This window comes from Macrobrachium nipponense, chromosome 39 (genome assembly GCF_015104395.2).
Source record: "Macrobrachium nipponense isolate FS-2020 chromosome 39, ASM1510439v2, whole genome shotgun sequence".
Lineage (NCBI taxonomy): Eukaryota > Metazoa > Arthropoda > Malacostraca > Decapoda > Palaemonidae > Macrobrachium > Macrobrachium nipponense.
This window is the reverse complement of record NC_061099.1, coordinates 59,826,245-59,831,244: the sequence shown is the minus strand read 5'-3', so window position 1 is coordinate 59,831,244 and position 5,000 is coordinate 59,826,245.

Here is a 5,000-nt window from a genome sequence, read left to right as displayed (position 1 = left end):
TGGCCCTGGTGCTTTATTTGCCTTCATTTTCTCGAGTTGATTCTTTACACAATCTTCAGTTATATTGACTTCTTCCATTGGTTTAATTTCAGTCTTTGTTTGGTCATACACTCCGTCCATGTGTTTTCTTAAAGATATATGGTATATCATATGCTGTCCTAATCTTTTCATTATGTCTTCCATGTCATGTTGATACTGTTCTTTCTTGCTTTCGCTCCATATCTCTCCTACTTTGTTTCCTTCTTTTTGGTATATTGTTTCCCAGAATTTTACCAGCTCTTTCCCTAGGGTTTCTTCCTTAATCTCTTGCTTATTTTCGTCGTATATCCTTAACCATTCTTTTTCTGAGGCGGTCTTTCCTCTCAGCATGTCTATATATTCCCAGGTTTATCTGGGTCTGTTTTTATCATTCATTATCTCATTTCTAATCTTTTCTTCATATTCTTCATATGCTTTCTTTAATATTATCTGCACTTTTCATTTTGGTTTATGATATGCTTCTTCATAGTATCTCTTTTCTTCTATTCTTGTGGCTTTCCTTTCTAATTTGTTATATATCCTTCTTTGGCTTATTTCTTTCTTAATTTCTTTGGTGACCCATACTGGTTCTATTTCTTCTTGCTTTCCTGTCTTTAACCTTCTTTTTATTATCTTCTCTAGGTTATTTGGTTTTGATTCACTCATTGTTTCTTCCAACTGGGTTAGATCTCCTTTTCTGTCTTGTTGGCTTACTCTATACTCTATATATTCAAGGTGTTTCCTGGTAGACTCTTCTGTAACTTTCTTTTGTTTTGTTTCATTTCTGCATGTTTTCCTTACTTTAGTGTTCATTCTGAATTGGACCTTTATGAGGTGATGGTCTGATAGGTCATATTCATATTTTCCCTCGTCTATCTCCATACATTCATAGTTTTTATACATATTTTGGTTGACTGTGGCAAAGTCTATAGTGCTGTTCTGATCTCCTCTACTCCAGGTTATCTCTCCTTTGCAGCTGGGATCTCCACTTAATAGCGTAAGGTGATATTTTCCCATTAGGTCCATAACATATTTTCCATTTTGGTCAAGTTCTTGTGTCCCTATGAAACCTAAATGCCCATTGAAATCCCCAAGGACAATCACATGCAGGTCTGTGGCTTTCTCTATTGCTACATGTAGGGCGCTTATTATTCGTTTATTTCTTTCTTTATCACTAGTTGACATGTAGACAAGAATTATGTTAAATATTGCTGTTCTATAATTAACCTTTACTATTAGAATGTTTTTGTGATCCGACTTTTCTTTTTCCATCTATCTTGTGTCCCGGTTCAATGTCTTTTAATAATACAAAGAAGAAGAAGTTTGTTTATTTCTATGTAACAGACATTCCTACCGTTTTGAGGGTTCTCGCTTTCGAAACCGATTATCTAACTCTGCACAGTAGCAAATTCAAGTTTTGTAATCTCAAATGAATTACTCCAAGACGGTGTTAAATAACAATAAATGTTTTTGATAAATTTAATTAGATAATTAACAAAAATTTTCGCTTAAATAATAAACTTGAGGGGTAATTCAAAGACTGCCTAATATCTCTCATACTCTACTTAATATAGTGTGTGTGACCTCTGCTGTGTCAGTGCTATAATACCAACCTTGTTTAGTGTATTGTCGTTAATACGTAAACGTTTGGGTTATTCGGATTATAGTGTCCAAAATATTTGTGTACACTATGTTTAGCACATGCAGTACATTTGTGCAGAATCAGGTATGATATTAGCTACTTTTCAAGTTGCAGAATAGGGTTGGCCTAGCTTCGTGCACTGGCTTTCACAACCTGTTAGACCTACCTAGTACTAGCTAGGCTAATACCTAGGCTACTTAATTTAGATTTGGTCAACTCTGGTACATCAGGCATAGTTATCAATGAAAGTAGAAAGGAATAACACAAGAAGCTTATATGATTCCCCCAATTTTTTTCCAGTATATGTGTTTGGGTTGTCCATTTAAAATGCATTGCGTAACATTTTCGATTACCTAAGACCTGCAACAGGCTTTGATGTTGAAATTCCATAGTTGTACAGATTGGGGATCCTCTAGTTTTTGATATTCTGACCATTAGGGTAAATGACCTAGGGGTGACATACCTACCTAGTGGCCACCTCTCTCGGAACGCGGCCACTTCCCAAAAACCGTACTACCTACTAGAGGTCTCGGTGTGCTGCTTGGATGGGCCACAACTCATGGCTGTAAATTCAAGTTCCTACTTGTTTGGGAAGGTGGTTGCTAGGTCGCTGCTTGGTCATTTACCCTATTTTTAGTCCTTCTTTAGTAATGAGTAAAATATGAGAATTCATCCTAAGCTAACCTTACATACCTAGCCTAACCTAGGGCACTGAGTCCTAAACTGGCTGGAGAAATGAATCCTACTAAACCTGACATACCTACTAGGCTAGAATGCCATAAAATACATGGGGAGAAGGCCAAGGAATTGGTTAAACAACATCAAACTTAAACTTTAAAGTTTCATTAACAATGAGCCAGGGTAAATGACCGAGTGGTGACATAGCAGCCACCTTCCAGAAAAAATACTAGAATTCGCTTCCATGAGCATCAGTCAAGAGCTGAGGTCTATCCAGGTAGCACACCAAGACCTCTACGCTCCTCTCGAAGTAAGTGTTTTCTCCTAAATTACAAAATAATGGCATAAATCAAGCACTTATTTGAGAAATGGCCGTGTTATGAGAGAGGTGCCTGCTATGTTGCTGCTTGGTCATTTACTGTATTGGTAGGAAACGGCCATAGGGAGAACAACCGACTGGACTAGTGGATCCAGCTTCCACCGCGTTTGAAGCCACCCTCCGAAAAAGTACTTGTTCTGATACGTAATACAAACCCTTGGTCCTTTAACAATAGGAAGTAGGGTAGATCACCACGGCAGGCCAACCCTCATCACGGTGGACGGGTCTTATTCACTCGATATTTAATTGGTGAAACAAGAATACAATTGCAACTCTAAGCATACCATTTAAAAGACTGAAGTTTCGTCAACATAATGTGATATATGAAAGCCCCACACGAACTAAAATAAGCAAGTGAGCTCTTCGTAAAATATGTTTTCAAGGCAGTTTTGAAATCCAATATGGTGGCTACGTTTTTCATGGAAGGTTCTGATCAGTGATGGCGACCATCTTTCCCCAGCCTTCCCAGCACTCATTTGAACAATGTTAGCGTATATATGTAACGTTTATTGATCTTACTCAAGATTGCAGTTGTAATCAGCACAATAAAACAACATTTTGTTGCCTATATTAGTGAAAGTATGACACTTGTTATTCCCGGGGTTATGGTTTGAACTGAATTCATTCTTACCTTGTAATCGGTGGTTTTCATACAATCAACTTACCTGTCAGATATATACATAGCTAAGACTCCGTCGTCCCCGACAGAAATTCAAAATTTCGCGCCACTCGCTAGCTACGGTAGGTCAGGTGATCTACCGGCCTGCCCTGGGCGGCAGGACTAGGAACCATCCCCGTTTTCTATCATATTTTCTCTGTCGCCGGTGGTATCAACATTGTTGCTATTACCTCCTGACTTAGATTCATATTTCATCCTTTGATCATCGTTTCTCGGCTTTTTGGTGACGTATCTGGATCGTGTTTTGGCATTCGCTACTGTGGACTGTTTTTGGAATAACTCTTTTGGATTTTTCTCAGTATGTCTGATTCAAATGTGAGTGTGAGAATGTGTGTGAATGTAGGCTGCAGGGTGAGGATACCGAAAGCTTCGGTTGATCCTCACACTGTATGCCGTAAATGTAGGGGGTTTCAGTGTTCTGCTAATAATACTTGTAAGGAATGCGAGGGTTTAAATGCAGAAGAGTGGAAGACTTTGACTTCTTATTTGAAGAAGTTAGAGAGGGATAGGGTTAGACGTCTGAAAGGTGTGAGTTCAAGGCCTATTGAGCCTTTCACGGATAATTCTAATCCTACTGATGTAGATTCTCCTTATGTATCTCATTCTCAGAGTGCGTTTTTTCGGATTCGGCCTCGGAAATCGCCAATCTGAAAGCTACAATTAGAGACATGAAGTCCAAGATGGCTGACTTCAAAGGTAAGCTAGTGAAAGTGAGCATTACAGTGAAGTGAGTTCTCCCAGTGTTGTGGAGGGGGCGTTTGATCGTCCCTGCGACGCTCCCAGGCCTAGACCTCTTCCAAGCTCCCATGCCCAGAGGAGAAGGAAAGTCGAAAGCCTTAAGGAGGTCGTGGGGAATCCCCAACGGTCAGATGTCCCTTCAGCTAGCTCTGCTTCATGGCAGGCGGCTCAAGGGCGCTATAGAAAAAGCGTCCTTCGCGAGTGTTTCTCGTCCTCTCCCTCTCCCGCACACCTAAACGAGGGTGGAAGGAGTCGAACTTGTCGAGACCGCTGAAGCGTCATATGAAGGAACCTGAAATAGATTCTAGCCCAGAGCGCTTCTCAGATGACGCTCCTTCTTCTATGAAGAAAGCGAAGGTGGCGTCAGCGTCACCTGACGTGTACGCAGAAGTACCCTTTCCTTCTTCTCCCCTGAGTGATGACGAAAGGCGTCATGCACTGGACGTGGGAGAAGCGTCAAGGAAGATAATTATGGCAGTTCAAGAGCAACTGTCCTCTCTAGTGGGAGTTTTAGCGCCCCGTCGGAAGGACGTGACGCTTCCAATTAAGAGGTCTCGTCCTCTCTCACCTGCTCAACGAGAAACGTCATGCAGACGTGAAGCTGCTAAACGTCTTACAGAAGCGTTCGAGTTCGAGAATGAGAACGGTGGCTTACAAAAGTTTCGTAACGCCAGAGAGACGTAAGACGTCTTTGTAGACGTGAAGCGTCATTGAAATCGGATCATAGACGTGACGCTCCGACCAATATTGTGACGCCAAGTAGGACGCCTTTGGAGAGCGGAGCGTCTTCCAGGCGCGAAGCGTCATCAAGACGTCAGCAAGAGACGTCAACCAGGACGCTTGGCGAACGGGAAGCGTCATACAAG